Genomic DNA, 23,014 nt, shown 5'->3' with positions numbered 1-23,014 from the left:
GTATAATGTGCTGATATTTTGAATGCACTTAAAATAATAGTTCTTTCAATGCAGAAATAAAGAACAACCATTGCTGTAGCACAAAGTTAAAACTAAGGGTACTATAAAGCACACCTAGGTGTTCACTGTGCATTAAATTAACTATATTGTTTAAAAAGGCTAACCACATTATTTTTCACATAATTTTGTAAATACTTTAAAAATTAAAATAAAACTTTTAATAGAAATATAAGACTTAAATTTAACACTTTTGTGTTCGTTTGGATTTTAAAACACAAAGAAGTTTTTCTTTTACTAATATTTTGTTATCTGTAAAGTGACAGAATTATGACCTTGCTGTAAAATTTTCTGAGAGGCATGAAAAAAAAGTTTATTGCCGTTATTTTCCTGTTGCTTTTTAATGTTTTAATAATTACTTTACACCACTTAATGCACTAAACCTAATAACACATATCTGACAAAGTGTAGGGCTAACAAGGTGAAGCAGAGTCTTTCACTGATAACTCGGGGAGGGGCCAGCACAGTTAACAGCAGGAAGGCTAGAGGCAAATTATTTACAGTCCGCAGGGTGTAATGATATAGAGAAAAAAAGCAATCTTTTAAGATTAATTACTAATTTATTGGAATTAGAGGGAATGGCAACCGAAGAGGGGAGTCTGGGTTGCAAAAGTACCATGGGGATCATGGTTTTATTAATTGATTTGAGAATATGCAAGAGATGCCACTTTTCAGATTTCTTATGAATAACAAAGATTGGGTATTTCAAGGTGAATTGGAAGGCTTAAAGTGGGAGTGGCAGGGCCTGAGCTGGCTGTTTCCCAAGGCTGGCAGGAAAGAGGCTGAAGGAGGCTGAGGGCTGGTTTGAGCAGAATGTACTGAGTAAAAGGTACATTAGGCTCAGAAGTTTTAACAGCAAAGTGTAGATATCGCAAGGTTTTATGGCTTAGCAGCTGATACTTTGTAATTATCCTGCTCACTGTGCCCTTAGAATTTTTTGTAGGCACTGCAGCAGTTTCTGTTTTATGGCACTCAGCCTCACTTTTATTAGTTTGTTCCTCTGAATTCTCAAGAGGGGGGGCCTGGCCGTGGAATTCAGTGGGCAGAGGACAGACAACTCTAGATTTAGGAGGGGGGGGGAACGCCTGAAGGGCAGAAACCTGTGAATTAAGAGAAGCAGCCTGTTTATGAAGGCTTAAGATTTGTTTAAGATTTTTAATTTGGCCAAGTAGTTTCATTTCTATAGCTTTAAGAGGGGGAGCGGTGAGAGGAGGGAATCTGCCATGGATAGGGACTGAGCGTCTTGGGCATTTAGAATTTTTCCCCTGGGGTGCGGGGGATCAGTGGGAGGCGTTTGAGAAGGTAGCTGCGGAGGCTGCTGAGCAGGCGGGGAGGGGGGGGGGAAGACTTTTTCCATGAGGGAGAAAGACAGGAAAGGTAGTAGCACTGGTTTTTGAGCTAAGAGCATTATCAAGTTTGTTAGAGAGGTGAGACACCATGGATGTAATTGTGGTGAGTTGGGAGCTTAAGTCAGAAAGGGGGGGGGGGGGAAGAAAGCAGCAACAGTTTGTTGCCGCGTGTGGGGGAGCTGCTGGAATATGAAAAGAGGCGAGGCCAGCTATAAGAGCTTAGAGATCAGGATTCCTGCCTATCTGCAAGGGCTTTGCAGCGGAAAAAAAAGTTAACTTCCCAAGAGACAAAGAGTTCAGCTTTTAGATTCTAAGCAGGAGAGCGTGTAAGGGGCTTGGGGGCCATAGGAGGTTACGGCTTGAAATGGCTCTTTGAGGCTTTTCCAATTAAAGGCTTTGTATTGTTGCAATTGCTGGCTAAGGAGGGGAGGGTGGTGAGGGGAGTAAAGGTTTTGGTGGAACAGGGACGGAGCTGAGGCTAGGGAAGTGAAGGGCTGTTTAGGATTTTGCACAGAGGGCGCAGCGGCAGAAGTGAAGATGAAGGGTCAGAAGAGGAAGGAAACTGAGAGACAGAGTCAGAGCGAGAGGGAGCCTGGGAACACTAGATTTCTGGCAAACATCATGAACAAACATTAAAAAATTACAAATATCTTTTTTGGTAACCTCTATATGTCTGGCTTTCAACTCAGACTGTATATATTTAATGAATTTAAGTTCAGTACTCAACGAAACACCCATGGAAGTGAAGCCAACGGGCGAAGCCCCAAGAGCCAATCAGGGGCGGTGATCAGAACGACTGAAAAAACTGCAGTTTAAATTTTTGATTAAGGCTAACTCGTTTCAACGCTTACCCGGATGGGGTATTCCTGCGATTTATGAAACAGCTCCGGACTCGCCGACCCGTAGTCGTTCGGGGTGTGGCGGTGGTCTTCGAGCCCAGCGTTGGGCGCCAAAATGCGGGGTCCTGAAGCCCCCCCAGGGGGGACCCGGCCAGCAGGAATTAGCTGGGAAGGCTTCTCAGACAACCGCACTCCTATTTTGCTGAGTAGAAGAGCAACCACACCTGTAAAAAATCTGAGAGAGGTTAATAATAAAGACCTAAGGCAATATCTCACTGCTCAAAGGCCATTTTATTTGACTACAGCTCCTTCTTATATAGTGAAGGAGAAGGGGGCAGTACAAAGGTGATGTCAGTCATACTTTTGGCGCGAAGGCCCATACAAGGCAAGGATATATTTCAGGCTTTAAGGAACAAAGAAAGTGAAGCATTCTCTAAATAAGGAAGTGGGCAGTGGGCTAGGGGGGCTGGATGATCTTCAAGCTATGATGAACGTGCTGTTTCCATGGAAATTTCTAGTGTCCTTCTAGCTGCATTCCTAATTGCTTGACTATCAGGAGGTGGTGCAAGATGTGCTTGCCTCAGTGATCTTGAACAGACAATGTAGCATACACTTATTGATAACAGCCTAGTTCACTCCAGAATGTGGTCTTAAGGAGTGAGGCCTAGTTTCTGATAACGGTACCAGGCAGCTTTTGCTCTCCTCCGGGCTAGGGCTAATTATAACCTACAGCTGCACATTCCTTTCTCTTTAGCTCAAAAACTTACAGCAAGACTGCAAAATAGCTTTTAGGTGAAAAGCTGGAATATGGCAGAAAGAACAGCAAAATGGCCTCAAACAAGTCACAGTCCCCAACATTTTTATCCTTCTGACTTATTTTGCTTCACATGATTTCCTTTGCTTTCATGCCTTTTATAACAAAAGTATTTGGCTGGTGAAATGAAAGCCTCAACAGAAGGCATTGAAAGACGAGGATAAAATAAATGAGCTCCAAGATGCAGGAAACAACTGAAAATAAATGAAGGGGCTGTGTTGCAAATCAGCCCCTAATGAGGTTGACTGAAGGAGGGATGGAGGATGAGGCCTTTCTCCTCCAGCTCGGACCACGCGTCTGTTACCCTGTTCAGCCGCGGTTCTGAAGTGAATGCGCCGGGAAGAAAGCCAACAGGCAGTCAGGCTTCCGAAGAAAACAGCTCTTTATTCCGTGAAGAGGCCGAAGCCAAAAGGCCTAAGAATAGGCCCCAGGAAAAAGCCCCTCACCTTCCACAGACCCTTGCTTTTATGCCCCAGAATCAGGTACCACCCAATGGTGGGATCAGATACCACCCAATGGTGGGAGCAGAATCAGGTACCACCCTAGGGTGGGAGCAGAATGCCAGGTCACACCCTAGGGTAGGGCACAATCACCGATCAGGGTAGGGTCAGTAACATAATAATCCCATAAAAATGTTTACATACACAACAGGGCTGTAGTGATAATAGAATAGATAGGGCATTTTTCTTGTACACAGTTGCATTGGGTTAAATCTCTGACATCTCATTTGCTTCTTCTAACCTGCAGTGAGTAATTCCTGAGTGCAGATTCAGGAGTAACCTCTGAGCATCGTCGGATGTGCCTTTCAAATTAAAGAAAATTATAGAATTTTAGAATGAATTCAGGAAGTATAACATAGCATATACTCTATAAGTATAATATAAATATAATGATTTATAGGATTTCATGATTCATATGATTTTCTAAGGAACATAAGGCAATTTCAATGAAGCCTCAGAGAAATCATAGTTGAGAAGTTCCTAGCATGAAGTACATGCAACCAAATTCAAGGGGCCTAGAGGGTTCCAGCCAAAAGAGACCCAAATAAAGATAGAGAATATTGCCAATATCACTGGCTTGAGATCATTGTTTTAATTTTTATTTCTGGGGACAATTTTGATGACTTTATTGAGTTGTGATTGATATAACACAACATAGCATTAATTTGAACGTTGCAATTTATGTATCAGTGTAAGATTATAAACCAGAAACGATCCTTCCCTCATTACTGAGTAGGTCTGAGTTACATTCCTTCCTCCACTTCCTCCTCCCTCTGTCCTTCAGGCAGCTGATCTGGTTTCAATTTCTGTATATTAGTTTTTATGTCTAGATTTTATTGTCTAGATTTTAGATAGCTGAAATTATATAGTGGGTGCTTTTTGGTGCAGGGACAGTATAGCTTCTTTCACTTGGCACGATTATATTGAGTTTCTTTCATTTTGTAATATTTACAAATAATACATTTCTATTGTGAGCAATAATCTATGGGACAGATGCCTTCATACTCTGTATCCATTCATATATATACATTTTGAGTATTTCTAGTTGTGGCAGTGGCATGTCTATCATACTCCACTTGCTTAGTTCGATGACAAGTATTTATGTGCATACAGTTCTTTCTCTCTTTAGGGTAGCACACAGCAGTGCTTCTTTTTTTTTCTTTTTTTGTGGTTTTTGGGTCACACCCGGCAGTGCTCAGGGGTTATTCCTGGCTTCACGCTCAGAAATTGCTCTTGGCAGGCATGGGGGACCATATGGGACGCCGGGATTTGAACCGATGACCTCCTGCTTGAAAGGCAAACACCTTACCTCCATGCTATCTCTCTGGCCTCAACAGTGCTTCTGACTCCAGGCTCACTCCCATAAATTCTCAATCTGGTAGTGTGAACCTGATGGGCCTGGAGCTATGGTACTTATACCCAGAGTTAGGCAGCACCAGGCTTCCCCGTTGGTGCTCAAGGAGTGGAACCATGAGATGCCAGGATTCAACTTACATGTATTATACCCCCTGAATTCTACCCCCCACCCAGTCCTGTTTTTTCTTTTTGGGCCATACCTGAGGAGTTACTCCTGGCTCTGTGCTCAGAAATTACTCTGGCAGGCTTGGGGGAACCATATGGGATGCCAGGGATTGAACCTGGGACAGCCGTGTGCAAGTCAAAAACTCTACATGCTGTGCTATCACTCCAGCACCATCTCTTGCTGTTGTAATTTATTAGAGTTCTAGTTGCTTCTTAGCTTTGTCCATAGATGTTATTTATGTAGTCTTTCATTTCAGTCTCCTAGTGGTATGTAGTGTTATCTCACTGTGATTTAAATTTATATTTTCCTAATGTAAATTAAGACTTTGAGTATCTTTCCATGGATTTACATGCTGCCCATATATCTCAGTGAAATAAAAAAATTAAGTTTATTTGTTAGTTAATGAAACAACAAATTTAGACTTATCTTTTTTTTGAGGGGGTGAGGTTTGGGCCACACCCGGCATTGCTCAGGTGTTACTCCTGGCTGTCTGCTCAGAAATAGCTCCTGGCAGGCACAGGGGACCATATGGGACACTGGGATTTGAACCAACCACCTTTGATCCTGGATCGGCTGCTTGCAAGGCAAATACCGCTGTGCTATATCTCCGGGTAGACTTAATAACAAAAACTTTTGGGGGGACACATGCAGTAGTGTACCATGTGATTGAATCCTAGGGTCCTGCTGGTCCTGCATGCCATGTCTGTGCTCTAACCTTGAACCATAACCTTGACCTCAAATGCTGGTGTTTGTAGTGAATTGCAAAATTTTAAGAAATAGTATTGCAATATGAAATACATTTAGAAAAACAGTCATACTTCCACCCACTGTAAATGTTTTTAATTTAAATAGAATGTTTGGAATTGATCTCTTTAAATATTTCCTTGGGAGAAGTTCCTCTGCAGTGGATGCCATCCCTGGTAATACTCAGCCTAGTGCTGTGGTGTGAGGCTCTGAGATGGGGCCAGAGATGAGGTGCTGCTTAGATCCAACAGAGCATGGGGCCACCAGAGCTTTGCTCAATGATACTGAAGGGAAGGGTATGTATGCTATGTGGTGCTGGGGATTCAGTTTGGATCCTCACATTTGCAGCCTTTTCAGCTCTCTCCAGCTCTCTGAATATTTCATATATTTTCAAAATTGATTTTCTTGACTGTAATGGATTTCCACTTTGAATCCAACGGAGGTCCTCTGTTTTGAATGGTAAGTCCAGTTTTTAATTAAGTGATCAGATTGTTTTTTCACTTTATGTTCATAAAATATATAAATAGATAAGCTTGAGTATGTTCTTTTTAAAAATGAGGTAATGCTATATAATATTATCATGAAAAATTTAGAATATATTAAATACAAAAAGTCTTGGGAAATCCCCCAAAAAAATCCTTCTTAAAATTTCTCTGACTACCTATCAAATAAACAAAATGCTATTTGCCTTTATATATTGTGTATATAGCCTATATCAGGGGTCTTCAAACTATGGCCCAAAGGCCACATGCATTCCACTGGTCTACCAGGTATTTTTGCCACTGCTGCCTGTCCTGCTCAGCAGCCAACTCGTCCCAGATAGCTATGCTCATATTGTGGGATGTCCTCCACACTCTCCAATGCCTCTCCTTATCTGTCTTTCTCAACTCTGTCTCAGCTGGAGTCCTCAAACTATGGCCCGTGGGCCACTATTGTTTTTTGTTGTTGTTGTTTTTGTTTTTTTCTTAACTATAGTCTAGCCCTCCAACTATCTAAGGGACAGTAATCTGACTCTGTTTAAAAAGTTTGAGAACCCCTGGCCTACATACACATATGCACACATACTTTTGTAATACAGATTCATGTATATTTTTCAGTGCTTTCTTGTTTCATTTCCTCCTCAGAATTTTTGTGTACAGGTGTAATTTGACTATACCCAGTAGTGCTCAGGGCTTACTTCTGGCTCTCTACTCAGAGATCACTTCTAGTGGTGCTACCTAGGCTGGCAAAGGAAGAGTTTTCCTTTTTGTACTATATATTTGGCTTGTTTTATTTCTCTGAAGACTCGTATTTTATTTTATTGAAACCATTGCAATTTACAAGGTTGTTCATAGTTGGGTTTCAGACATACAATGAATTAGTGCCAATCCCACCACCAATGTCAATCTCTCCCACCATGTTCACAGAGTGTATTTTATACCACCTTCCTTTGACCCTAGTCTGCCAGTAAAACATACCATTTAAAGTTGAGGTTGTTAGGGGCCGGGCGGTGGCGCTAGAGGTAAGGTGCCTGCCTTGCCTGTGCTAGCCTTGGACGGACCACGGTTTGATCCCCCGGCGTCCCATATGGTCCCCCAAGCCAGGAGCAACTTCTGAGCACATAGCCAGGAGTAACCCCTGAGCGTTACCGGGTGTGGCCCAAAAACAAAAAAACAACAACAAAAACAAAAACAAAAACAAAAAAAGTTGAGGTTGTTAGAGTTTGGTTCTCTTGATTCCATTGTTGTTGACTTTGGTTTTGATATTTAGTTCTGTCCTGTTTGTTTTTGTTTGTTTGTTTTTTATCTCCAACAGTGGATCTGAGACCACTTGGCCACTGGTCCCATCCTTTTATTTTTTTCCCTCTACTCTTCCACTAATTCTTTCTTCCTTCCTTCCTTTCTTCCTTCCTTCCTTCCTTCCTTCCTTCCTTCCTTCCTTCCTTCCTTCCTTCCTTCCTTCCTTCCTTCCTTCCTTCCTTCCTTCCTTCCTTCCTTCCTTCCTTCCTTCCTTCCTTCCTTCCTTCCTTCCTTCTTTCTTTCTTTCTTTCTTTCTTTCTTTCTTTCTTTCTTTCTTTCTTTCTTTCTTTCTTTCTTTCTTTCTTTCTTCTTCCTTCCTTCCTTCCTTCCTTCCTTCCTTCCTTCCTTCCTTCCCTTTCTTTTTCTTCTTCTTTTTTTCTTTGTCTTTTTTTTTTTTTTTTGGTGGTTTTTGGGCCACACCTGGTGGTGCTTATGGGTTACTCCTGGCTCTTCGCTCAGAAATCGTCCCTGGCAGACTCGAGGGAACCATATGGGATGCTGGGGATTGAATCCAGGCCTATCCTTGGTCAGCAGTATGCAAGGCAAATGTCCTACTGCTATGCTATCACTCTAGCCCCATCCACTCAGTTTCTTTCCTTCTCCTCACTATACTCTGAGGCTAAGCATGTTTGAGACAATTTTTGTTTAGATCATTGTGAAGACAAGTATTTTAATTAGGAATGCTCTGTGTGCCAGTGACTGGTCTCCACTATAGGATTCCCACTGCCAGGAACACATCTGGATGAGAAGACAGGAGTCTTCCAGCTAGACAGGGTTGAAGAAGAGGAAAAGAGAGGCATCCCTGTGCACTTGAGAAGCATTTTTAAGGGAAAAGTAAGTGTCTTCTCTGTTCTGACTTTGTACTCCCATTTTTCTCTCCCCATTGTGGACAGGACCTTCTCCTGGCGGCTGCCTATGTTTCCGATGCCCAGTATAATAGAAATGTTCCCTTTGAAACATCTCCTCAAGCCATCAGGTGAGAGAAGAACTTGGCCATACAGCCACTTGTTTTCTAGCACTTAACAGTCTTAACATTGGCCCTTAAGTGAAGATGTTTTCTTCCTCCCATGAAAACCAAACAGGCTGTGACTCTAAGCTTTGTATACAATACAATACCTTTAACTAGTTAGGGAGCTGGGGAGATAGGTGAAAGGATTGGAGTGTAGGCCTTGCATGTGTGAGCCCTCAAATTTGATCCCTAGCACCAGTCCTGTTGGCCTCTGGTAGTATGGGCTCAAACACTGGACCATCAAGCCTTCATCAATGGATCAGAGACCATAGGAGTAGCTCCTGGGCTTTCTGAACACTGCTTGGGTGCACCACCCCAACTGGCTTCTACCATACCATGTAGTCAGTCAGTCAATTCTCTGCACTGCTCAGAGTCCTGTCAGTGTTGCCACCACTCTTAGTTACCACCACTTCATAAGGATGTACTAATCTTAGTGTGACTTCCTTAAGAGAATAAACTTTCAGAGGTGATATTCTTGATGTTTCTCTGTGCTGTGTTTGTGTACCCAGTAGTACTGTTTTGCAGTATGTGTTTAATTAATGCCTAGAATCTAAAGGACATGTTGCCCTAGTCTGCTGTTACTGTTTTCCTATTATTGTTTAATGCTTAGGGGATTCTTGGCCAAGTAGGTCAGTCCTGAGGATACGGTGCTGCTCAGGTGCTTTAGTACCAGGGATTACTTGAGACACCCCAGAAGTGCTTGGTGGCCTCCACGGCTACACTCAGCATTGTTTCTTGAATAATATATTTTACCAGAGGGATTGAACCAGGGTTGACTGTAGGCAGAATATGTACCTTAACCTATGTGCTATCTCTGTGGTCTTGATGTGACTATTCTAATTTAAGGTGCTCTTTACCTTCTGTTCCCTCTTTAGAGCTTCTTTTCTTTTTCTCCTTTCAGACTTTATTATTTCTATAACCACTGGACAATGAGAGTAGCTACATACTTCTTTATCTGTGTGGACTTTTCTCTCGCCCTGTTTGAAGTGCCTGCGCTGTTTCCACTCCCTTTCTTGGTAAGTATCAAACCCAGAATGTCTAGTCCTATTTAGTCATGTTTAGTGGGACCTCAGTCTCTTTCCCTTTTCCCCAAATTTTAACAAATATGGGTGGGGATTGTTTTGTTTTGTTTTTTATTTATTTTTGGTTTTTGGGCCACACCCGGTGATGTTCAGGGTTACTCCTGGCTATGCACTCAGAAATCGCTCCTGGCTTGGGGGACCATATGGGATGATGGGGGATCAAACTGACCTAGGCTAGCGCAGGCAAGGCAGACATCTTACCGCTTGTACCACTGCTCTGGCCCTGGGGAACTACTTTTATTTGCTGAGGGTTGGAAGAATCTTTCTTTTCTCTGAACTAATGTTTCCATCTTAGGCATTTTAAATGATGCAGGTTTCATCAGCTATGCATGAAACTATACTGAATAGTCAAGCCAGGTCGCAAAAACACACATTTAATGGCACAAAGACAAATGGCTTCATGTAGTGTGATTTGTGGACTTGCCACCTTTCCAGTTTTTTCTTAGTCAAAGTACATTTTTTATATTTATTAGTGCTATAACTCATGTTAGTGACTTAGTTAATGTCAGTTGCTGCAGACTAGTCTGATAATCAAATAGATAAATAAATGGCGCGAATCCTCTACTTGACCTTTTCAGACTTGCCAAACCACAATAGTTACTATCTGGTTCTCAAGTGGGTTAAGTTCACCAATCCCAGCTACAAAGAACAGACTTACATCATCTAATAAAAAGCTTACTTAGGCTTAGTCCAGTGTGTGTGTGTGTGTGTGTGTGTGTGTGTGTGTGTGTGTGTGTGTGTGCATGTGTGTATACCCAGAAACAAGCACTACATGTAGGAACACCCCCATCATGGTTTGCCCAGCACTTGCTGATGGGACAGGGCATCAGATGCCTGGGCTCCGAGTTAGCATGAGAGGACTTGACAAAGAGAGTGAAAACCTAAAATATGCTGGGGTTGGGGCCCAGCCAATGAGTGGTCAGAGGATAAGGCTCATCGTTAGTGCTTCAGTAAAGTCTATGGATAGAAACCCTTTAGACCAAAGACTATCCACATTGAAACTGGGAGCACAGAAGGGGCCACTCACACTTTGCTGACTAGGAGGAGTGGTAAAGGAAGAAGGTATTGAAGGACCTGATCCTTCAAAGCACAGCTTCCATTAAGGAAAACATACCTCTAGGTGTCTCTCTGCATGAGTTTGGAGAGTTTGGAGTGGATGGAAAATATTTGTCCCTGCATTCCCATTCCTGGGTTCTCTACCTGCTGATCCTTCCCTTCTCAGCAGATCCTATTCGTGCTCTGGAGTTGCTGACTTGAGGGGCATATTTCTTTTTGAGAGGAAGAAACTGTACCAGACAGCTAAAGGGTTGTATGTAACTTGCAGTAAAATTAAAAGCAATTGCTGATTTTCATGAGGCTTTGAGTGACACTAATATCCTCTGAGATGATGCCCAGTGTCTGTGTTCTCTCTACATGCAGGTCACTTCCTTGGTAGAAGTACTGTGTCTGACTGCATTCTTTGGAAGACTCTTACACTTTGCCAATGTCACTCCACAAAAGATCTTCTGGAAGGATACCAAGAATATTTGCATCCTTGTTACTATTACGGTGAGTGCTGGCTGCCCTGAGTGCTGTAGGGGTATGTGGTTAAAGGCAGAAACTCAGAGAAAAGGGAGCCTAGACTTGAGTTGGTTCAAGGAACAATGGCAGAAATGGCAGAGTTGATGCCTTGAGAACTGTGGCCAGCAGAGCACAGCCAAAAAGCAAATAGGCCTGAGAGGACACCGAGAATATCTCACTGGATTAGTTCTTGGTTTGGAGAAGGCATGCCTGGTTATTTAATCTTGGCTCTGTGTAGTATATGGGGATAACTCCTAGTGGAGAGTGGGGGACCCTATATGGTATCAGGGATTGAACGTGCAAGGCAAGCACCCTACCCACTGTACTATTTCTATAACTCCTAGTGTGAACATTTTAAAAAGCTGATTTCCAGATCAAAGAAACAAAATAAAGAAATGTCAGCAGATGCATGTGCTGAGAAACATTAAATTCTATCCAAAGATAAGAAGAAAAAATGAACAGACATTTATACAAAGAAAGTATATAAATGGCCCAAAGGCACATTGAAAATATTTCATAAAATATACTCCATATCATTAGTCATTAGGTAGATGCAAATCAAAACAACAATGAGGTATCATCTCATGCCACAGAGACCTGGACACATCACAAAGGACAAGAACAACCAGTGCTGGTGTGTATGAGGAGAAAAAGGGATTTTCATTCACTGCTGGTGGGAATATTGACTGGCTCAGCCTTTTTGGAAAACAATATGTACATTCACTAGAAATTGGGGGGCTAGAGCAGGTGATACAAGTAGTAGGGAGTTTGCCTTGCACGTGCTAACCTAGGACTGACCACTGTTCAATCCCCCGGCGTCCCATATGGTCCCCCAAGCCAGGAGCTATTTCTGAGTGCATAACCAGGAGTAATCCCTGAGCATCACTGCATGTGGTCCAAAAACAAAACAAAACAAAACAAAACTAAACTAAACTAACCTAGAAATTGAGCTTCCACATGGTTCAGTAATACCTCACTCGAGAATGCATCCTAGGGACCCCAAAATATAATGAAGAAAAGGCATTTGCACTCCTATATCATATAGCACTGTTCATAATAGCCAGACTCTGGAAACAACTCAAGTTTCTGAAAACAGATCAGTGGATAAAGAAACTGTGGTGTATATCTACACAATGGGATACTATTGCAGCTGTTAGGAAAAATAAAATAATGAAATTTGCTTATACTTGGATGTATATGGAGACTATTATGCTGAGCAAAATGAGTCAATGGGAGAGGGATTGATATAGAATAATTGCACTTATTTGTGGAACATGAAAAAAGAAGATAGTATGGTAATAATATCTAGCGACAATAGAGATGAGGTCCAGGAGGACCCATTCATAGTAGGAGGCTTGCCACAAATAGTGGGAAGAGTGCAGTTAGGGCAGAGAAGGGAACACTATAACAATGATAGTTAGGAATGATCACTCTGGACAAGAACTGGGTGCTGAAAGGAGATAAAGTGAAAAGTGATAAGCCTGATACTGATAACCCTGATACCCCTTCAATGTGGAGGAGGGAAAGAGAAAAGGAGAGAGAGGGGGGTGGCAGGAACAGGGAAGATGGCAGGGGGATGGCGAATAAGTCAGGCCGGAATGATAGCACAGCGGTAGGTTTTTGCCTTGCATGAGGTCCACCCGGTGATTGCTGTGGGTGCATAACTCGTTTCTGTTGCAGATTCATCTGTTCTTGAGATGAGGTTTGAGGCCTAAACTCTGTTTCCCAAGACCTTAACTTACAGTACTAATTGATGCGCACCTCCCACCCCGCTCACCCTGCTTTCCCTTAATATGCTGTTGTGTGATTGCAGTATTGGAGACACAACCGGTGATGCTCATGGCTTACTCCCAATCTGAGTTCATGCTCACTTTTGGTGGGACTCAGAGTGACCAAGTGTGGTGCTAATATAGATCCAGGTTGACCCCATCTCCAGTCCTGCCTGCTAGGCTTCTTTTGTCTGGACTGTCCATGGGCTCTCATGGCTCTTGCTCTAATTTTTTTTTTGTTTGTTTTGTTTTGGACCATACCCCTGATGCTCAGGGCTTACTCCTGGCTATGTGCTCAATTATTGTTCCTGGCTTGGGGGACCATATAGGATGCTGGGGATTGAACCCAGGTCCGTCCTGGGTTAGCTGTGTGCAAGGCAAATGCCCTACTGCTGTGTTATCGCTTCTGCCTCCCTTGTTCTAAATATTTGTTCCAACTTCTCTCTATATACTTGTTGAAACCTAAGACTCCTCATAGTACTTTTCTTCTCTTACTTTCAGAAACATCTTCACTTTCTAAGCTGAAAAAGATCATTTGCCAATATCATGTAAATGATAATACCTTAGTTTAAAAATCGTGAGAGGCTGGAGAGACAAAATGTAGATAGAACACTTGTCTTGCCTGTGGGGCTAATTCAAGTTTCATTCTTGGTTCACTATATGATCGCCCAAGTCATATAGCTCTATATGATTCATATAGATAAAAGATTTACTGATTTTAAAATTATTCTAAAGAAAAATGTTCAATACATTTAGTTACACAGCCCACAAGGGATCACGGACCACTGTAGTGCTGGAGTGATAGCACAACGGTAGGGTGTTTGCCTTACATATGGCTGACCCAGGATGGACCTGGGTTCAATTCCCAGCATCCCATATGGTCTCCCAAGCCAGGAGCAATTTCTGAGTGCATAGCCAGGAGTAACCCCTGAGCATCACCGGGTGTGGTCCAAAAACCAAAAGAAAAAAAAAGGTTGGGAACTCAGCAGCTTTCACTGTCTCTATATCCAGTTGTAGACATTGAGAATAAGGACATGGTCTGAGAACACATTACAGTAAGAATGTGCAAATAGCAACTGCTCTGCACATCAGAGTCTAAAATGAATCAGACTCTTGGTGAGACTTGTTTTTTTTTGGTTTTTGGGCCACACCCGGTGGTGCTCAGGGGTTATCTTCTCAGAAATAGCTCCTGGCAGGCACGGGGGACCATATGGGACACCGGGATTCAAACCAACTACCTTTGGTCCTGGATCGGCTGCTTGCAAGGCAAACGCTGCTGTGCTATCTCTCCAGACCCCTGACTTTCTACTTTTTCAATAAATGCTATTTTAACTGAATCACCATTAGATACACAGTTACAGAGTTGTTTGTGATTGAGTTTCAGTCACACAATATACAACACCCATCCCTGTACCAGTGCATATTTCCCACCAATTTCTCTAGTTTCCCTCCCACTTCCACTCTGCCCCTGGCCTGGTAGGACAGACATATTCTTTCTCTCTCTCTCTCTCTCTCTCTCTATATATATATATATATACATATATATATACATATATATATGTATGTATATATAAGAAGACAGAGAGGGAATATATGTAAATATATACATATTTATTCATTTTATACATTTATACATATATAATACATATATATTCCCTCTCTCAGTCTTCTTTTTTGAATTGTGATTTGTAATATTATTATTGAAGGGGTCCTTTCAGCACTCAGTTCTCTAGAATGATCATTTCTAACTATCATTGTCATAGTGGCCCCTTCCCTATCCTAACTGCACTCCTTCCATCTTTGTGGCAAACTTCTTACCATGAACTGATTCTCCGAGCTTTCATCGTCTTTGGATATTAATGCCATACTCTTTCTTTTTAATATCCCAATCGTGACTTACTTGAGTCAGTAGGTTCAGACATGCCCACAGTCCCAGCCTCTATCCTCAAGCAGAGCAGCACTGACATGCCTAACCTGTGTCCCTCATAGCTGACCCTGATAGACCTGATTATCTACGGGTCCTTGGAAGCTGTCAACATCCACAGCATCCGCTGGTCCAGGGCTCTGAGGCCAGTCTTCCTGATTAACTGTCCTGAGAATCGCCAGGTGAGGCCACAGCAGAACCCCAGGAGCACTGACCCTTTACTTTTGTGAAGATCTGATGACTTCTTGCACATAAATTGGACCCATTTCTTCCAGATCCGAAGAGCTTTCCGAAGCATCCTGAAGACTCTGCCTGACATCCTCTATGTCTTCCTCTTGTTCCTGTTCAGCATGCTCATCTTCTCCCTTATGGCCCTGAAGCTGTTTGGAAATAGGTGAGCTCGTGGGCATGCAAGTTTCTGCTTCCAGGGCAGAATGCTCCCATGTTAGACTTCGTGCCAGATGCTTTCCTTGTTCAGACACCCTGGGAGTGCTCTCAGGTCAAAACCACCACTTCCTTGTGTATGTGTATGTATGTGTGTTTGAATCCTCTCTAGGGGCCTGAAGACAGTAGAGGGGTCACGCTACTTCACCAACATCCTGGAGATTGCTTTTGAGCTTTATGTTTTGGTCACCACTGCGAACAGCCCTGACGTGATGTAGGTACTACCTAATTCACCTTCAAGAACTGCAGTTTGCATTAATTCTTTATGCAAAGGAGCTTTCTCCACTGATAGTGAGAGGGGCTGAAAGAGGGGAAGCAGTGATGTTCTGCTGAATCACACTGGTTGTCAGGGCCACAGTGGGAAGGGCACTTGCCTTGAACATGGCCAACTTGGGTTTGATCCCTGGCATTCTATATGGTTCCTTGAGTCAGCGAAGAGTGATTCCCTAAGTGCAAAGCTAAGAATTACTCCTGAGCATCACTGGGTATGGCCCCAAATCAACAAAACATTGGCTGTAGCATTGTTAAAGAACACAGAGGCACTCACAGCAGCTCACCCACTCTAACTGCAAAGGACTTTAGGGTCAGGAATGCAGATCAGGAGAATCAAATATAGCTGGCATGTAATAGGGGATAGGTTTAATCCCCAGCTGAATTAAAGTAAAATAAAGTAAATCTTTTAAACTAAAAGTAGCAGGAGAGAGACAGTTTTCATGTCTTATAACTATTTCAACTGACTTTCTCTTCTGGGTTTTTCTTTGAGTTTTACATATATGGAATTAAGGTATGAGAAGCCATGAAACTTAACTTTTTTTTTTTTTGGCTTTTGGGCCACACTGGGCAGTGTTCAGGGGTGACTCCTGGCTCTACACTCAGGAAACACTCCTAGAGCTGGCTCAGGGCACCATATAGAATCAGCTGATTACAAGGCAAATGCCTTACCCACTGTACTATTGAACTAACATCCCCATCTCTGCCTGCAATAGTTCTGTCTGGGATTTTGCACTGCTCAGGGACCAGGAGATAAGTCAACAGTGGGAAGTGACTTACCAGCCCTAAAAGCCTAACTTCTTTCTTCTAGGATGCCTGCCTATGATGCCAATCGGTGGTACTCACTATACTTTATCACCTACATCATCATCAACACCTATATCTTCATGTCTGTCTTTCTGGCCGTGGTCTACAACAACTACAGAAAGCACCTGAAGGTGACCCATGAGAGCAGGATCAGGGCTGGGAACTGGTGCCTGGGTGAGGGTAGTGTCTGGGAGACTGAAAAATACATCTACCATGTCTTTGAAAATGGCCTTTTTCTTTCTGAGGGTGAGTCTGCAGATGTGCTTGTTGCTTGGTTCTCTTCTGCAATCTGAACAGTTCTAAGCAATGTGTGCACCAACAACTTTTACTTTGCTCCTTGCTTTAAAACATCACATTGATGATGCCTTCTTTAAAAAGTTCTGTTTAGGGCCCGGAGAGATAGCACAGCGGTGTTTGCCTTGCAAGTAGCCGATCCAGGACCAAAGGTGGTTGGTTTGAATCCTGGTGTCCCATATGGTCCCCTGTGCCTGCCAGGAGCTATTTCTGAGCATACAGCCAGGAGTAACCCCTGAGCACCGCTGGGTGTGGCCCCAAAACAAAAAACAACAACAACAATAAAAAATGTTCTGTTTAGGGGCCGAAGTGATAGTGCAGTGGTAGAGTGCCTTGCACGCAGCTGTCCCAGGATGGACTTCAGTTCGATCTCTGGAGTCCCATATGATCCCCCAAGCCAGGAGCAATTTCTGAGCAAATAGCCAGGAGTAACACCTGAGAGTCATAGGGTGTAGCCCAAAAGCCAAAAATAAAAAAATAAACTTCTATTTAAAGAGGGTAAGGTGGGGCTCAGGAGAGTCTCAGTTCTGTCTAGAGCTGACCTAGGTTTGATCTCTGAAACTCTATTTGGTTCCCTGAGCTCCCCTAGGAGTGGTTCCTGAATGCAGAGCTGGAAGTAAGCCCTGGGCACTGCTACTTTCTTCTCACCTTACAGCAGAAAATGCCAAGTTACTGCTCCTGACCCTCCTGACACTCCTAGGTCTGGAGAATTCCAAAAGATGTTAGGTGGTGTTGACATTTCAGCCTGGAATCTGTTAGAATATCTCAGCTATCTCTTCTGTCCACACCCATTAGCTGTCTGAGTATGGTCCTTCTTGGGGCATCTTTTTTTGTAGTGTAAACTTCACTTTGTAGCAAGTCAGCCCCTGAAGAGGTTGACTGATGGTGGGATGGAGGATGAGGCCTTTCTCTTCCAGCTCGGAGCACGCGTCTGCCACCCTGTCTAGCCGACAGTTCTGAGGTGAAACGGCGGGTAAACAGCTCGCAGACAATCAGGCTCGTGGAAATATTCGCTTTATTCGGTGGACAAGACTGAAGTCCAAAGACTCAGCTTCAGTTCCAGCCAAAAAGCCCTGGTCTTCCACAGACCCTTGTTTTTATCCCCCAGAGTCAGGTACCACCCAATGGTGGGATCAGATACCAACCAATGGTGGAAGCAGAATCAGGTACTACCCTAGAGTGGGGGCATAATGCCAGGTCACACCCTAGGGTAGGGCACAATCACCAATCAGTTTAGGGTGAGTAACATAGTAATCCCCCAAAATATTTACATACACAACACACTTCACAGAGAAATGTTTCTTCCCAGAATAAATTCCCTTCTAGACCAACAGCTTTTGGCTTTTGATTCTTTTGGTTCTATTGCAGGTAGAAAGATGTGATTCCCACCAGGACTAGGGTTCCCCAGTTGCTGATGTGAAGTGAGAAGGAGAGGAATCAACCACTTACTCCCCCCCCCCCCCCCACAACACTCAGGAAGTGCCTGGAGAATCCTGGACTGATAAGAATTCGCCATGTCAGACCTCACACCTCACCAGCCCCACAGGTGGTCATAAGACCACACCTGGATCCCATTTGTTCTGCCCAATATAGGAAATGGTCCTGTCACCCAAGTTCTCTGGTTGTTGTGAAACTTGGGATGAAGCAAAGATTTGCTCTTTGCTGGAAAGGAAAATCAAATCTAAATCTTACCTAGGCTGTCTAGGTCCCTGGCCTTCCTCACATAAAAGAATGTCAGGGAGCCAGAGTGGGCAGCACAGCAGGGAGGGAAATTGCCTTGCATGTGGCCACCGGGTTTAATTCCTAGTATCTCATATGGTTTCCTAAACCTGCTAGGAATGATTTCTGAGCACAGAGCCAAGAGTAACCCCTGAGTACCACTGGGTGTGGTCCAGAAAACAAAAACAAAAGAATTCCGTGAAAGAGACAAATAGTGAAGTGTTTGGTAAGAAAAGGGAGAGAGAGGGGCTGGAGTGATAGCACAGCGGTATGGCATTTGCCTTGCACACGGCTGACCCAGGATGGCCTGGGTTTGATCCCTGTTGTCCCATATGGTCCCCCTAGCCAGGAGTGATTTCTGAGTGCTTAGCCAGGAGTAACCCCTGAGCATCATTGGGTGTGGCCCAAAAACAAAACAAAACAAAAAAAAAAAAAAGAAAGAAAAAGAAAAAGAAAAGGGAGAGAGAGACAAATTATTGAGAGAACATGGACTGCACCAGAGTGGAGAAAGCAAATACACATCCTAGGTAGATCTGCAGTGAACCCCAAGATACCTGGCATAGATTAAGAAAGTCTATATCACAAGGGGTAGAGGCAGGCAAAAGTGCTTTTTTCTTTGTTTTTCTTTTCTTTTCTTTTTTTTTTTTTTTAGTTTATATACACCTTTCCCAAACTGCCTCTTAAAGTATGTTGCTAGGGGGCCTGCCAAGGAGCTGAGCTTGAAGTTGCTGATGGTCTTTTGGCTGTAGTTCCATTGGTGGAGCCTCTTCTTAGGGGTCCAGCCATGCTCTGGGCATTGAATTCTGTATCTTAAAAGGTTTTCTTCATGCCTTTGAGCTGGTGTAGGTTCCAGTAGTGCTACACATACATACATGCATACATACGTGTATGTATGTATCCAGGGACCAGAAAATAAGTCAACAGTGAGAAGAAAGAAAATGCTTGAGGGCCAAAATGATAATGAAGTCAGTAGGGAGTTTGCCTTGCACACAGCTGATCTAGGTTTGATCCCTGGCATGTATGTCCCTTGAACCAACCAGTCAGACGTGATCCCTAAGTTCAGAACCAGGAGTAAGTGCTGAGCACTACTGTGGTTCCAAAACAAAACAAACAAACAAAACCCAAAATGCAAATGAAGGGAAGTGTCTGTAGCAGCAGAAAAATGGATGGCAGGCGAGTAGAAACTTGGCCTTCCCTGACTGCAAGCAGCATTTAGAGCTGCTCTGAGCACTTGGGCCTCTTCGCCTCCCAGCCCTTTTTGCTTTGGGCATCGTCTGGACAGGAGGAAGCTGTGCCCCAAATCCTGGTCTCTCTTTTTACTGGAGGGCAGAACTGTGATTGACCCCCTTTGCTCTTGTGTTAGTGAGCAAATCTGCTTTGAGTGTTCTGAACTGTGTGTCCACTGAGATGACTGAGACAATCTAGACCTTTCAGAATGTCCAGTGTGGTCAAGTAACCATTGTAACCATTAAGGAGATTTCTGTTTATATGAAGGCAAGTGGATGCTGTGGCATGCAGGTATCCAGTTATAACCAGAGGATTAGCTGTTCAGCTCCCTCCTTCTGTCTCCTTTGGTTTCTTATACTTATTTTTATTTCATGGGGACCATTTTTTTTTTTGTGGTTTTTGGGTCACACCCGGCAGTGCCCAGGGGTTATTCCTGGCTCCAGCTCAGAAATTGCTCCTGGCAGGCATGGGGGACCATATGGGACACCGGGATTTGAACCGATGACCTCCTGCATGAAAAGCAAATGCCTTACCTCCATGCTATCTCTCCGGCCCCTGTGGGGATCATTTTTTAGAGGGTGGTCTGTGGTACTCACTGGCCACCAGGACAAGCCCAGTGGTACTGAGCAGGACACTTATTGCTAGGAATTGAACCAAGGGCTTTACACTTAGAAGGCACATGCTCCACCTTTGGAAGTCATGTGTCCTCCCAGTCCCCAGGCACCCCCTTCTGGAATAATCACAACAGGGCAGATGGAAGCTTCAGATCCTCTTCTGCACTCCTCCTCCTCCACTTCCTCCTCCTCTTCTTCCTCCTCCTCCCTGCATCTCAGAGGCACTGCTCATTTCCTTCCTTTTTGGAATCTCCCCTTCTCTTGGGCAGAGTGGAGTTGGAACTGGTGTGTACCCCACTGCTCTCTTCTCTCATCACGCACTGACTCTGGGTAAGATAGGGGGTGGGGCTGGGCTGAGAGGAGAGGAGAGGGACTCCCTCCTTACTTAGAGAGCTAGTCCTGCTTTGTCTTTAGCCCTTGCAATGTTAGGAGACAGAGACGAGGCTTTTCTCAAAATTTGTTATCAAGCAACCACAATTCTGTTGTATATGTGTGTGTGTGTATTTGAAGAACGAGATTCGCACACTGGCTTTCCTGAAGCATCACAAGATGATGGAGGCGTTCAGCATTCTGAAAGTCAAGGTGGGCATGGAATTCATGGTTCCGGAAGCCCATTGGAGGCAGCTGGCCAAAGTCGTAGCACCAGACATCAGCAGCTCTCACCTGGAGCTGCTTCTCCAGATCTGTGATGAGGGCCAGAAGGGTTATGTGGGTAAGGAACACTTTGACCTTCTTCTTTCCTGAATGTTCTAAAGCAGGATCAGGGCATGGGGGTAAATAACCTCTGAAATGGGCAGATAGGAACTAGAGAGCCTGGATGGGATTAGTTGCAAGCTTGCGTGCAGTTGACTCCAGGTTGATCCCCTGCACTACAGGATCCCAAAGCGTAGCTGGAAGTCTCTGAGCACCACAGACTCAAATAGCTCTGCCCTTGGACCCTCAAATTGAACTACCAAACTAACTGAGACTTGCTGGGAGGCTTCATTCTCACCCCAAATAGGAAAGTATTGATGAGAAGAGTGACTGGTTTCTGGCCAGGAGTGAGTGTGGGTTGGCACACTCCCTTGTCCTGTGGATTTTTCTGTGGACTCCAGTTGCTCTGTTAGTGCCAATCAGAGTGAGTGACAGGGTGATTGCACTCTGTGGGGGAAGGTAGCCCACCCTGGCACCCCAGGGTACCACAACTGCTCTTTCTCCCCTTCAAAGACTCTACCTTCCAGGGAGTCATATTCTTAGATACCAGGAGTCAGGATTTGAGGAAATAATTTTGAAAGGTTGCCACTCTTTTGACAATTGCTCTTGGGCCATAGATTGTTGCCCTGCTCTAGAACTTTCTTCCTTTCCTCCCATCCTTTTGGTAAAAATTTATTTTGAATCAATGTGAGCTACAGCTACAAAGTTGCTCATGATTGTTTAGTTTTACAGTGTTCAACCCTGTTCACCACATGTTCAATTCATCACTAGTGCACATTTCCTGCCACCAATGTCCCTAATTCACCTTATGCCTTCCACATTAAAACCCTGACTTGCCTTTATGGCAGGCTTTCTTCTCTCTCTCTCTCTCTCTCTCTCTCTCTCTCTCTCTCTCTCTCTCTCTCTCTCTCTCTCTCTCTCTCTCTCTCTCTCTCTCTCTCTCTCTCTCTCTCCCCCCTCTCTCTCTCTCCCCTCTCTCTCTCCTCTCTCTCCTCTCTTTCTCTCTCTCTATCTCCCCATTTAAAGACTATGGTTTGCAATAATGTTATTGAAGGATTACCATGCATATCACCGTATCTCCTTTCATCAGGCAGTTCTTTCTTATTCAGGATGATCATTTCCAACTGTCATTGTCATAGTGGTCCTTTCTCTGCTTGAACTTCACTATCCACTTTTTTGTGAAGAACTTCTTACCATGGACCAGTCCAACTAGTCTTCATCTCTAATGTCTTTGTATTATTACTAATTACTAATTGTATTATAGTATTATTACTATACTATTTTTATATTCCACAGAGGAGTGTAATCATTCTATGTCTATTCCTATGCCTTTATCTATGTTTATCCCTGACTCATTTTGCACACAAAAAAAACCTCTCAATATATACCCATGTATAAGCAAATTTTATGTTTATTTTTCCTAACAGCTGCATAGTATTCCATTGTGTAGATGTACCACAGTCTCTTTATCCACTATCTATTTTTGGAAAATTGAGTTGTTTCTAGGTCAGCACGTACAAGGCAAATGCCATACCGTTGTGCCACAGCTCAGGCCCCAGTCCGATAACCTTTGACTTAGAGTCTATGTTTTCTCTGACTATTTATATATATTTCTTGTAGGCAGGAAATGTTGGATTTAACATTTTGATCCATTTTGCCACTCTGTGTCTCTTACCTGGTGCCTTTAGTCCATTGGCAATGAGATTATTGTCATGGGATTAAGTGTCTCTTTTTTGTAGGAATTTGGTGTGTTTGTTGGGTCTGCTTGTTAAAGTAGACACTTCAGCTCTTCTCTTAAGGTTGGTTTCAAGTCTGTACAGCTTTTGAGCTGTTGTTTATCCGTGAATCTATATATCCTTCCTTCAAACCTGAACAAAAGTCTGGCTTGGTGAAGTATCCTTGGTGAAACATTCATTTCATTGAGTTTTGTCACTATATCCCACTGTCTTCAAGCCTTAAGAGTTTCTTGTCTGTAGTTAATCCCATGACAACATACTTC

The 23,014-nt window shown here is 43.5% G+C and overlaps 1 long non-coding RNA gene and 1 other non-coding gene across 2 annotated transcripts in view; one reads left to right on the top strand and one right to left on the bottom strand.

Annotated features, from left to right (window-relative positions):
* The window catches only part of LOC126024020 (uncharacterized), a 295,412-nt gene that overhangs the window by 206,464 nt on the left and 65,934 nt on the right, over positions 1–23,014 (top strand). The gene's annotated exons all lie outside the window — the stretch shown is intronic.
* Positions 4–133, bottom strand: LOC126025400 (small nucleolar RNA SNORA22). Its single transcript, XR_007501406.1, has one exon. It is a non-coding gene; the product is annotated as a small nucleolar RNA SNORA22 (small nucleolar RNA).

The sequence above is a fragment of the Suncus etruscus genome, chromosome 12, assembly GCF_024139225.1.
Source record: "Suncus etruscus isolate mSunEtr1 chromosome 12, mSunEtr1.pri.cur, whole genome shotgun sequence".
Taxonomy (NCBI): Eukaryota; Metazoa; Chordata; class Mammalia; order Eulipotyphla; family Soricidae; genus Suncus; species Suncus etruscus.
The sequence above is the reverse complement of the archived record's forward strand: the minus strand, read 5'-3'. Positions and strand labels throughout refer to the sequence as shown.